This window comes from Zonotrichia albicollis, chromosome 15 (assembly GCF_047830755.1).
Source record: "Zonotrichia albicollis isolate bZonAlb1 chromosome 15, bZonAlb1.hap1, whole genome shotgun sequence".
NCBI classification, from domain to species: domain Eukaryota; kingdom Metazoa; phylum Chordata; class Aves; order Passeriformes; family Passerellidae; genus Zonotrichia; species Zonotrichia albicollis.
This window is the reverse complement of record NC_133833.1, coordinates 12678347-12692218: the sequence shown is the minus strand read 5'-3', so window position 1 is coordinate 12692218 and position 13872 is coordinate 12678347. Positions and strand designations below refer to the sequence as shown.

General features: G+C 37.6%; 1 protein-coding gene across 16 annotated transcripts in view; it reads right to left on the bottom strand.

Moving 5' to 3' along the window:
* TENM2 (teneurin transmembrane protein 2) overlaps positions 1-13872 on the bottom strand; it is a 1510370-nt gene that overhangs the window by 1085324 nt on the left and 411174 nt on the right. The window lies entirely within an intron of this gene.

Below are 13872 nucleotides of genomic sequence, written 5' to 3'. Positions count from 1 at the left end.
GGATATTCCATGGGGCTCAGCAGCAGGATTGCTGCTGTGTTTTCTATCCAGTGATGACTGACTGTCCCCAGAGAGTCCTACAAGCCCTGGGTTGTTATAAGCACAGAGTTTTTCAGGTCCAGCCTTTAGGTCCCCTGCCTATCCCCAGGCCTGGTGCTTGGTCCCTCTGTAGGCAGCAGTGTCATGTTCCAATTGCTTCAAATTTAAAAAGAGTTGGGATGGGTTAATTCTGGGTGTGAGCAAATACAGCAAAATGAAAAAGTATACAAACTATTTTTTGCATCAAAGGCAAGACCGAGATAAGGTGCCCTTCCCGCCTCTGTGTCTAAAAACAATTGTTTACACTAGCTTCAATTCTATATTTAACTGTGTCCTGGTCTCTTCCTTGGGGATAATGATCCTAAAACACCTGCAGGATTTTGGCTAGCACTGAAACGGAGTGTCTGATTTACCTGTTGAGAGAAAAAGCTTTTTCTGCAGGGGATTTGAGCTGCGTGAGGCCTCCTACAGACTATACCCTCCTGAAGGACTTCAGGACTTGCTGCTATTTCATTTGATATCTTCACCTCCCAATGCTTAATAACAGTATTTTAAGGGATCAGTACAGAAACACAAGTTGTTTTTTTTTTTAAATGAAATAACTTTAGTAATGTCACCTTGCTGCTCATTGGCTTTGCCATATTTTAAGGTATAGAATAGACAAGCTGTGCTTAGGCAATTAAAAACAGGGAACAAAGATTAAATCCTTATAATTATATATATTATATCTTCATATATTTTATCTTTTGAAACCTAGGGTCTCATTATCAAGGAAATAAAAATAGAATTTACATTTTAGAGGCTTGAGCTTTGAGATAACTGTGGTTGAAAGTTTCCAATGTTATAAAAGGTTTTTGCAGTTGTTATGTTCTGCCTTTATAAAACAACAGCAGTGACTATTTGCAAGTTCAAGATTTGCCAGATTTTAGCAACAGTAGTGACCCCATCTTATGTTTCTATCTTTTGTTTAATGAACTTACACATATATTTTGGCTCCATGCTTCCATGATAAAAAATTTAAAAAAAAAACAAAACCAAGAACAAATGTGTTTGGCTCTATTGGAAAGACAAGACATAGCTTTTCTCTGATTACAAGCTTTTTATCATCCAGACAGTCCAGGGTCTTGCCTGGCCTTGTTTAGCTCTGGCAGCAATTGTCTAGCAATTAGGTAATTGTTCCTTGAATTAGTTTTAGTTGTTTGAATTTATAGCAATGACAGCTACTTATTCACCATGGAGTGAATGAACAGCGTCCCAGCAAAAGTGTTCTCTGGAAGAGGGCTCAGGAAGCACCAACAGAGGCTCCAGGATGTACCCACAAACCAGGAGCTGTCCAGGAGGACAACGTTCTTCAATTCCCATGAAATCAGTTTTGAAGGAAACAAAGTAAACAAAAAGAACAATGGAACCAATAGAAAGTAAAAAAAATACATAAGCAGATTAAATTGTATAAAAACAAACCAAATTCACCCTAAAACTGGAGAAGGAAGAAACTGCCAATATCAAAGAGTTCCCAATAGCAAGAAGGAAACCTTCCTCACTTTCTCAGAGCCCTCCCAACAAAGGCTTGAGGATGCTGACACCTCTTTATACCCCTCTCCTCCTGAAGGAAGTCACCCCTGGTACCCAGGGGACACCTCTGGTAAAATTTACTCTAATTTACCAGATTTCCACAAAACAGCTCTCAAAACAGGAAAAAAAGCTGAATTTAAGTCATCCTGGCTCTTCTTACGGATGTTCATTTTTTAACCAGTGCTAATTTACCCTTTTTCATCTGGAGCAACTTCTCTACTCCAGTCAATGGTGTCATGTGGAAACATTAGGAACAGATGTGGGTGATTAATAACAGTAGAAAAGCTAAATTTTTTATGATAGACCACATAAATCTCTCCACTGTGAAATGTCAGCTCTTCAGTCTGTAGCCTTTGTGTAGCTTTTCTGAGGTGTTTGTTGCTTTTTCTCCTTTGAAGTACTCAGATGATAAGATACTAATTATGATGATGCACTAATTATCAGAGACCTGCAGCATTAAAGACTGATATTTATTGCCCTTTATAATGTCAAAACTCAAAAAAAGTCCTCATAGTCAAGTTACCATGACAGTAAATAAATAAGGAATACTATGTGGAAGATGCTATTTCCAAAAGAACCCTTTTTTAAGCACAAAATTTTTATGTAAGACATTTTAAGCTGCCGGTGAAGGAGGGAATTGTCCTTTGATAGCATTCTAATATGCCCACACAGAAATAACTTGAGAATATTAGGTAGAAAGAAAATTCAACAAAACTGCTAATTTTAAAATAACTTCTACTAAAACTTATCTTAAGCTCCTCTCAACTGGAATGGTATTTAAGCCTGTGCTTAAATCATACTGAAGTTACCCTGTGGCTGAATATATCCTTGCACACTTGCTGAGCCTGTAGGAACTATTACCAATTGAACAGATCTTGAGATTCAGAAAAATTATTGGTGTTTTCTGCAGTCAGCACATCCCCATCACATCCTCTATTAATCTGAAGCTATGAAACACTAATATGAAATAAATTTTACAAGAATAACCCTACAAATTCTACTCCTTTACCTTTTGTAAACAAAAACTTTTTTTTTTTAACTTAAAAAAGAACCGTAGTAATATCTGTATGAAAATGTGAGCTTCCCAGAACCCATATTAAATTAAATATTGACTTACCAAGTACTATGCCATTCATTATTTACTTTACCCAATCTGTGGGATTTATTAAAAAATTGATAAGAATGGCTACTGGTAAAATCCCTCCAGGTGAGCTCCCTAGCCAAGCCAATTATGAAATAAGTAAAGTTACAGTTACTACAATAAAATGACAGTATTGGATTTTAGCAGTTGGTGATATTTTAAAAGGACGCTTTGAGACACTTACTTGAAATGAATTAGGTGCAGTTTCATATAGAAAAATTTAAGATTGCTTTTATTCTGTTATTTGCCAGACCTTTCTGTTCCCCTCTGCCCTTTTCTAAAAGTTGATTTCTCATTTTATTAAAAGGGTTTTTTTGCCCTGGATTTCAAGAGTTCTTTCTCCCCTTATGCTCTCTATTTTAAAGCCACCCTGTATATCTGAGAAGGGCTCATCAGAGCGCTCCAGACCAACCTGCAAGGAACTGTGAAAATACTTTTAAGTGTGCAGACATGTTCATAGGGAAAAGGACATTCCCAGCTATCTTTTCCATTGGTGCTAATGGTTAGAGAGCTACAATGTGTGCAGGAATGAGTTTTGCATACAATTTGTTATGCATGCAATTCCTGGGATACACAGTTCAGGCCTGGATAGGTTTCAATGTCCTTAATTCAGATTTCCCATTAAACCCTAAGCAGTGCACATTAAAGGAATAATCAAAAGCATTCTCAGTATTGTTAACTACCAAAAAACACAGCAGGGGAGTGAGAGGTACAGAATCCACAAGCATCCTTTTCTGGTTGGTGCTGTTTTTAGTTAATAGATTGTTTTTGTTATTAAGTCAATGGATAAATTTTGAAGTTATGAGGGAACATGACAATGTTGTATGATACATCCTCTGTCCTCCAATCTCAATTTTTTTTTTTAATGTTCTGTGGGCCTGTGGTTGCTTTCCAACAGGAATACACTTCAGCTGGTTTTGATTCCCAGAAAAGATCAACAACTTCTCAATATAAAGAACCTGCAAATCATACCTCAGATGGTAACTGGTCACATCCTTGCTTTGAAAGACTACAGGTAGCTTGAAAACAGAAAATGAAAGTTCATAAAATTTAACCACGTAGAAGTCTTTGAGCACAGAGAGCTCTACAGACCCTGAACCCAACCAAACCCAATGTTTGTGATTTACACATGAAAGCACTGAAATATCCCATGGAAAAACCACCTTAATTCAGGTCACCATTAGAGAACTCCTTGTACATCAGCCTCTACCTCTAACACCCATGAGTGTTCCTGGAAGAAAATGACTTCCATTCTCAAACAGGTCCCTGTGGGACCAAAGATCCATGCTGAAGTCCCCAGGAGGATGTGGTGGCATTTTGACAGAAAATTCTGGGGCACAGGGCCATCAGTAAATTAAAATCTCCTGTTCCTGAGCTGCTGCTCACTCCTAGAACCAGCCTGGTCTGAAAAACTCTGTTTGTTCTGGCACAAACAAAACTTTGCTCAGGCTTTACAGAGATCCAGAAGAAAGCACACAGCATGAGAAGCTAAGTTCATGATTTTTCATTATGTTTGGATACACTGCTAATAAAGATTTCTCGACAGAAAATCCTCTGCAACATCATATCTATCAATACCAGCACTCAGACACTAATTCTGTCAACAATAAAGGAGTGATCATAATCTTGCACCTGCATATAAAGAGCTTATGGGCTTTTATTTGATAATGAGTTGCAGAGGTGCAGTGGAACTGCAAAAAATGTCTCTCCAGGAGACAGCTTAAGAACTGACACACCTGTAATCATAACTGGGGGAGATGGAACTTCTTTTTAAATCAGTGTGTGTGAAGGAAAGAAAATGAAACCACATACATAAGTACAAACATTACTTAGATACTAATTCTGGGTGTTTATACAAAATGGACAAGATCAAATATGTGAATTTTAATAACTACTCAGTTAATTTCAATTTTTTTTGCAAAGCTCAATATTATTTACCATGTCAGCATCTTATAACAAGGAGATGAGGACTAAAGCTTGGCCTTATGCTTGCACCAGCATAAAATCTACATTTTAATTTTCTGAAGGCCGAGAAAAGGAAAAGGAAAGCAAACCTACCCTTTCAAAATTTTGATTTAACCCTTGTGGTTTCATTTAAAAACATCCACATGAGTTATGTTCTCTGAAAGTAGTACAGAGTTTTATAAGATATGATCAAATACTTCTTAAGCCTAAATGAATTATTGAACTTGGGGCTGAAGCATAATCAAAGGATGGGCATAAACAACAATCTTGCTAACAGGAATTGGGAATGTTGGGAATCCTTCTTGATTCAATGAGCCAATTCATTAGAGAAAAAAAAAAGACTGAATCCTCTTCTGTTTTATTTTCATTTTGCTTGTGAGGAAACACTCCTTCCTGCATAATTTTTCTTCTAAACCTTTGAGAAGCAGAAACTGCCCAACATCTTTCTGTTCCTTAGGAGAGATTTGCAGGAGGGAGATCTCCATGCTGATCTCTTGGAGACGTGTTGTCTCATTTAGACCCTTTGAAATGCCATTTTAAGAGCTTGGGAAGCTTCCAAAAGAAATCTAAGGAAGTTTCATATTAAGGATTATTAAGGTATGAAGCAAATGTTATGGGAAGAAAATGTTATGTGGCAGTTTGCAAAATAATTGGATTCTATAACCATTGTGGAAGAGGATTAGCTTTTAAATTCTCTAAAATACTTGCACAAGCAAACAGCAGATGTTTCTTATATTATGAAAAGGATATCTTATACATACAGCTTAAAATATTCATCTGAGGCATAGTAGTGTATTATGTTTAAAGCTGTGGGGTTTGACTTTAAAATTTTTAAAAGGTTTTTTAAAGATTTTAAACCTTTTAAATGTATTTTTTTTATAAATTAAAGTAATTGAAGGAGCTAGTTCCAGACAGCAAATGAAAACACAGTCATTTAGCTGACATTAAGTTATGAAAATATTACATTTTTTTGAACGCTGTCCCATGTGTTTGCTACAGATGGGTGCTTTGAGAAAAGATCACTGTGAATTTTTACATCAGAATTATCAAAGTACCCCAAAGAATCTCTTTTCACAAGGAGTCACATGGAAAAGTGGAGGGGTAATGGATACAAGTTACTTCTGGGGAAATTCTGATTACACACAAGGAGAAAACTTTTTCCAGTGAGAACCGTCAGCCTTTGGCAGAATCTCCTCAGCAAGGTGCTAAATTCCCCAATATTGGACACATTCGAGATCCAGCTGTGCAGGGTGCTGGGCCATCTTATCCACCCCATGTTTTTACAATACTTTTGCCAAGAGAGCTTGAACCAAATTATTCCTGAGGAACCCCCTCCATCCTCCAATCCTGTCCATGCTGTGCCATTCACCTGCTAAACATAAACAATGACACAAAGCACTTCCACTACAAGCATGAAAATGTAATTAGCAGATACAAAGGGAAAGCAAATAATGCATAATGACTTTTTTTCTCTCTTTTAACCTAGAATAATCAAGGATATTAAAAAAAATTACATGACTAAAAACTTTAAACCTAACCTGTTCACGTAGGGATTTGATTTTTGGTGTATGTTTTGTGGAAGTTGGAGTGATTGTCATTTACCCTCCAGATACAACCAAACAGCCAGACAATGCTTCAAAGTAAATCACCACAGACACTAATTTTACCTAATGCTGACATAAAACCAACAGCCCAAAACACATTACCCCATTTTCCTGAATTTTCTGTGAGAATACATTGCAGCTGGTTCAAATATCAGTCAGAGAAAGATAATTTATTTTAATATTTTTCCAAGTTTTTTCATCTGGTTTAGTGAGAATGTTGGTTGTTCTTGCAACTGCATGCTTCAAAAAATTTACGACATGCATGAAAAATTGGCTGTTTTAGTTTGGCTCCTACTTATCTTAGGGGATGGAGAATTAGAGAGCCCCACAGGTATTTAGAGAAGATTGAGACTGATATTCCCATTGTGAACATTTTCATTAGGTGTGCAATAAAATGAGAGTGAGAGAGGAGGGAGGGAGGGGTGACATCCTCGCTGGGATGGACTCTGCATTCCCAGCCAGCCCAGGGCTGAATTTCTGACCTCCCTGGGACAGTGTGGAGCTGGAGCTGGGATCCACACTCTGGCAGAGCCCAGCCCAGCCCAGGAGTCTCTGTGTGAGATCCTTGCCAAGAGCCTGAACCTTCCCTCCCCATCCCAGAAGCCCAGGTGTGTTGTAGATCAGCACAACTCACAAGCAGTGTGTGGAAATTTAGTATGATAATTGTTGCTTTTATTTTTTATTTCCCTGAACTCAAAGATAATTAATGCCAGTATGTGTCCTGGTGTCTGACTCCCTTAATTGGCCCTATGGTGCCTTGGGGGTTTGAAAATTCACTCACTTAAAGCCTTTTTTTGTTTCTTTTTTTTTTTTCCTTTTGACTTGTTTTCCTGGAGCTGTTCATTAGTGCCTAAAATATTTGATTACATTTAATTGTAATGTCTTCAATTCTGTGCACCTGCTGCAATTTATGCAGTGGGGGAAAATAAGACCTACAGAAGCTAAAAAGTGGCACGAGGAATTGAATGTTAAAAAGAATTCCCCTGCAAAGGGTAATTGGGGTTAAATATGGAAACAAACCAGTTGGGGTTTCCTACCTGCTACGGTAACACCAAAAGGATTTATTGCACAATGGTTTCCTTTTCAGTGTTCACATTCAAAGGTTTCATCTCCATTTTAGCATCCCTAATTATTTTAAACCATATCTCTAGCATGGCAAAGTCCACGTGGTGCTGGTCCTGCAGAGCTGCACCCCTGAGCCCCACTCCAACATGATGTGCTGCTTTAGTACATCTTTTTACAGTCTTTTAACAAAATATGTACATTTTGCTACCTTTTTTTTCCCTCTTACAATTACTGAAATGGTCACAATTTTCCTGGTTGACATGTTAGTTTTAAAACACAGCTTACAGCATTTGCAAATCAGTCAATAATACTGATACAAATTAGCATCACTCAGTGCTCAAATTCCCCTGACATCACGGGAGAAGGAATAAGGGATAGAGCAAAAGAGAAATTTTTTCTCTATTTTTAACAGGGAAATTACATCAGAAGGTATTTTTAAAGCTGTATCATGATTTCTCATTTACTCCAAGGGGTGGTATAACAGGTTCTAAAACATAAATTTTTCAGAATAAAGCTAATTAGAGCAGTTTTAACACTTTGGTGTTAACATGATGTGAGAAATTCTTATTTCAGCGCTGCAGAGGAGAAGCAAAGAACCAAACTCTCACCTGCTGGTGTCTATGATAGCTTAGAGCACAGAGCTCACTGCTGTGACCCATTAAGCACTCCTTGCCAAGGGAATCCCACAATTCTTATGCAGTAGCATCCCAATGCCTTTATTTATTTCTCTGTTTGGTAAATATTACCTGGGGCATTTTAAAGCCACTGTTAGTGATCCAGAGAAATCAAGGTCAGAAATAGATTTATCCCTGCCATGCCTTACTAAGCAGGGCACAGACTGAGAAATACAAACACTGGTATTTCTGCTTTTAGAATAATATTAGTGATAATAGTCACAAGCTGTAATAAACTGTCAGGGCTCCCAAGAATGTTACCACACAATGAACATTTTATGTAAATACCTACATTTCACTCCATTGGGGAAACCACAGAGCTGTCAACAAAGGCTAGAAATGAATCTTACAGCAAATCAGAGGCAGCAATACATTGATGAGAGATGTGATGACAAACACTCCTCTCTAGTCGTTCCCAACAAGCCTTTAAACAAATGTTACAGCAAATGTGTGGCATATTTCTACCTCAATTCAAGAACTGTCCCTGACGTCAACAACAGAAGACTGCTCTGCAACTGAAGGCATGGGACCAGCAGTCAGCAGGATGGTATTTTATTCCCTAGATTCAAGACAGATTTCCTGTCAAGACACTTGATTTATGTTTCCCTGACCTCCTGTGTAAAATGGAAATAAATGATGCTCTTTGCCAGTTTTTAATCACAGCACATTTGGTAGCCCCAGAAGCCACTGCTTTTGAACTTCCTTACAACCACACTCCCCCAGTCACACTGTAAATTACAGGGCTTCTCAGATGAGTGTATCAATCCCATGCTTTAATTCTGTTTTTGCAAACAAACCTGAGTAATTACCTCAAAAGAGGTGATAGGATGCATTTAATGGATTAAGATCAGTCTCATTATTTCTATTTTGGAATATTGAGATTGTTTGACCCTTAGAGGCAAAAAATGAAAAAGTGGTCAGAGCTGTAATGTCCAGCAGTTAGGGATGACATAGAACTGTGACAACCTGGGTACACAAACAGGACCTCACAGCAAAGTGCCTGAAGTACATGCACAAGCAACACGCAATTCTTATTATTGCAAATAAATATTTTCAACTTTAGACTTTTTGATAAAGCAAAACCAATAAGGGCTTTGGTATTCAGATTCATTATTCAAATAACATAAAGATGCAAAAACTGCCTACAAAAGAACATTGGTTTCAAAAAAGCAAGTAAAATTAGGATATTCCATGTAGTTGATAGTGAGGGAACGGAAAAAAACCAAAAAGGTTACACAATGAGTATTAGTAGGAAAGGTTTAAATATGTATGCATTGTCACAGCTAGCTGAAATTTTGGAGCTTTGGTTTTCAAACTCTTCTATTAAACTCATCATGATGGCATCTTCTGCACAGCTCATTCTCAGAGTTCTCCTCCATTTGCAAAATCTGCAAAAAATTTCAGATTTCAGATTTCTGATCTGAAGTATTCCACCCTGTTGACCCAGTGGCTCAAACAGAATTGAGTCTATGATAAAGACTTAAATAAACATTCCTGTATATGGCTGAGAAGAGAAGGATAAATTCCATCCAGTGACTCTGCCTTCAGGTTTTTCTCAGTTCTAAATACCAGCAAGAGTTCTTGTATCTTATTTTTCTAGCTTCTCATGAACCTTTGGCAGAATCTACAACAATCAGTGAATTATTGCTTTTTCAGACCAATGCACTTTTAAAATATCCTAGTGCAATTTTATGATAATCAAACTTAACAAAAATCAAAATAATTTCAAAGATGCTGTGATCTTCAATATTTGAAAGAGCATATGTGCTATTTTAACACTAATATCCCTCTAGCATATAAAGCCATGATCAAGGATTAATGAGGTTTTTTTTATTACAGCTTCTGAGTTTTGAAAAAATATTCTTACTAACATTTCAAAGTGAATAAAGAACCCAGTAATCTTCTTTTGTGAGCATTATGAATATTTAGAGATGCAGAACAAAAGTCTTTCTTACATGAAAAAACCTGAAGGCTGTTAGACTCCTCCCTTGAAAACCAGGTTCAAGCACAAAAGTTTAGGAAGAAAGGAATAAACATAGTCCAAAACCAATCCATTACTGATATAATTATGAAATGCCTCTATGCATTCTGTTCTTTCTAGGTAAATCAGCCAGATATTTCTGTTGTTTTATTTATTTCAAGTATTAAAATAATTAAAGAGGAAGATGCATGAGACACAGAGCAGTGAATGTCAAGAACACTTGATACAGCACCCTAAAGATGAATGTTACAGCAAACTCAAAGAAACAAGTTTCTCTAGAGATTGTTTGAATGAAAATAATGTAATGGCACAAATAGCATAAGCTGAGTGTGTGTGTGCACAAGAAAGAAAAGGAGAGACGGGCAGCAGTCATGTTTTTTGTGGCTGGTGGTGTGTGGTGAATAATTGATCATCCCTTCCTTGCCTCTGATGAGCTCACTAATTCTGCCAGTGCCACACTCCTGCAAGTGTCACGAGCACTATTAAACCAGCAGAGGAACCCAACAAGCCCCTGAGAATACCTGCTGTCTGGGATGCCTTTTCAAGCACCAACTGAAAAATTAAATGTGAAAAGCAAGAACATGATTCTGAAGTCCCCTTCACCTTTGCTGTGTGCTCTAATGCTGTACTTGATAGGCTCTGTGCCACAGCCCAACACTGAATTTATGGGGCCTGCAATTTGTAATAAAGGAAGGGAAAGTAGATAGAGTCATTCAGTTTGCTGAAAAAAATGGCATTAACTGCTTATTTTATATGCAGTCAATTAACAGCACAATTTACAGACTTAAAAACGATTTGTGAGTTAATTTGCACTTTTGAAAACGATGGGCATATAACAGCCAAAAGTATTCAGTATGATTTCATACTGAACAAATTCCCTTATGAGATAATGAATTAAGGACATTGCTCGTTTCAAAACCTGAAGACAAAGCTGCCCTGTGCTTTAGTCTGTGGTTACAGATACTGCAGAAGATAGGGGTTTTGTCTGCTTTCAGTCAGCCATAGAAACTATTCAAAGGTAAATTCTTTTTCTTGAACTCAGTAAGATGACCACTGCCTTATTTTTCAGACTGCAAAGGAATCCAAGAGCTCAGATGGACAAAGCTGTGGGTACACACCTGAGTCACCTAATAGGATTCCTGTATGAGTAAGGGCAGATTTGCCTCAAAACATTTTCGTGAATAAAACACTCCCAGCAACAACAGCAATTATTGTTTACAATATTTTAAAATATTTTTACAATATCAGCCCTCACATAACTGGAAGCAAGAAAGCTATTTTACAAAAAAAATGAGAATTAAAATCTATAGCACTGCTAGGTAGGTACCCCATTCTGTTACAGGAGCTCTTCTCCAAATACAGAAAGAAACAAAATGAAACCAGATAAATCAGGAAAATCAAACCTAGAACTGGGTTGACAAACAACAATAGGGGAAACAACCTGCACAAAGAATAAGCAACGGTGAGCAGAACAATGACAGTAAAAAAATGTGCAGCATGTGTACAGTCCATGTGCAGAAAGAAAAATATGCCAGGTTTTGAGTGAAAGGCATTCACCTACCAGTCTGTCAAAAGAGAGAAGCATTGTCCTTTAATATAAAGCATGGCAGGTCACTTTGTCAGGAAACAAACCGAATATGGTACTGCTGAGTTTATTACTGTTCAACATCATCCCCCTCTTGTTGATATGAATTATATCCCTTTTTGCCCATGGAAGGTTTATGGCACCTAACCAATAGCAGAGAAGCCCAGGGGCACAAACCAAAAAGCTGTCTGGCACTCACAGAAATCATGCAAGAATATATTTTGAACATACAGTTGGACTCCATGAAACCACATTCACATGTCTCACAGGCAAAGCAAGAGGTTTGAATTTATGCTAAGACTGTGCATGGGCAATTCCTGCTTTGCAGCTCCAGTGGGTGAGGAGCACATCCCTGGTCTGTGGTGGCCATGGGGATGGGACTGCCTGCCATGGCCTGTGTGTACCCCCCGCCACAGCAGGAATGCTCAGCACCCATGGACACACAGACATGGCTCTGGTGAGACCATGAGAACCGAATTCCATGGAGAACACTGCACTTTTCTGACATTCACAGACAAAGAAGCAGCAAAGCAGAACATAAATGTGTCACAGACTTCCTTCCAATCCATCATCTCCACCATTTTAATATAAACCTTGAAAAGGAAGAAATCTATATAGAGAACCAACCCTGGCCTGGCATCTACAGCCACCTGTGGGACAGGGCACAGGTGGGTACAGCTCAATCCCAAGCCATCATTTGGTGACACTTGGACATGTTCCTCTAAACAGGCTTTGCCCTTATTCCTTACTCCCAGTTCTGCATTAAAGGCCAGGTAGGCAAGGCTCTGTAGGCTGTACGTACATGGCTGATATAGTTTTGTCCTGCTGACTGCAGGAATCCTTCACCCTTAACATGAGGATCAATCAAGGGAGTTATCCCAATGTTCTTTGAATCTTACTGGAAATTTCAGGTCAGTTTAGAGAAATCATTTACATGCTGATACTTTGCATAACAGCATATTACCTCAAAAGTAGATATGCAGAGATCATTTTAACTGAAAGTAATTGCTATGTAACCAAGCTTTCTTTGATGTTGCTCACCACAGCATTTTCAGCCACATTATATCTTATGTTCAGCATTGGAAATGATGATGTTTATTAATAATGTTGCTGCATAAAGGTTAAAAAGTAATACTTTTTCTATCTCTTAACATTTCTGACTTACCAAAGTCGTCTTCATCTTGCATTCAGAGAAAAAATAAGAAAACTAAAAAAAAAAATTAAATCATCTGAGTGATCCAGAAAACTTAATTTTTGTTTCAAAATTCATTATCTGTAATACTACAGGTTATCTTAATTTAATGCAAAGTTGTTTCAACTAGAATAGAGAAGCCTTTTAATTACAAATATTCAAAAGGGATATTCTTGCATATTTTAAAAGTTTGGGTTTTTTTCTCTGAAATTGAAACCGTGAAAGCTTATCCTTTCCTACAAATACTACTTTAGATTTCCCTACTTGATACATGCAGTAAATCTAGCTCCAGCTATGAGTCAAGAGTCAGAAGTTTACAAAGAAGCAGATGTGCATGAGAACTGTTATTTCTTGGAGACATCATTCCTCCATTCTAAAAGAGGACATCAAATAAATCATTTGCTCATGCTTTTAGCTGATATCGCCACAGAATTTAAACGGGTACAGGAAGCTCAAGGATGCACAGGCTGGACAATCGAGCACAGACTGAACTAAAACCCCAACAAAACTCCAACACCCCCAACTCTTACCATGGCAGTAAGAGCACATGACACACTCAGAAAAGAATATTCCAAGTAGGACATGATATAAGAGTGTAACAAACAAGAAATCTTGTTTTCTTGAGAGCAATGAAGAGTGGATACAATATTCCTCACAGAATGTCTGCACTTAAAGCTCATTTCCTCAATCTTAGCCAATGAAAAACTGGAAAAGTAGGAAGATTGAAAACAAGCCATGATAGTTCATACACAATAAGGAACTTCCACGTTTTTCCTTGCCTTCAACACTTTTATAGCTACAAAACACTGGTTATGACACACATGAAGTACACACTAAATGTCTAACCTGGGAAACACAGCCATTTTTGGAAAGACTTCCTTCAAAAATGTGTTTAGGAAAAACACCAAACACAACCAAACTGAAAACCCCACAAAGTGTACCCTGGTCTGCAGAATAGGAACTAGAGACTAACTTTGCCAATCTTGATTTTTTAAAAAGGGCAGAGAACATCCTCAAATGCTTTAACTAGAAACATACAAATAAAACCCAACAG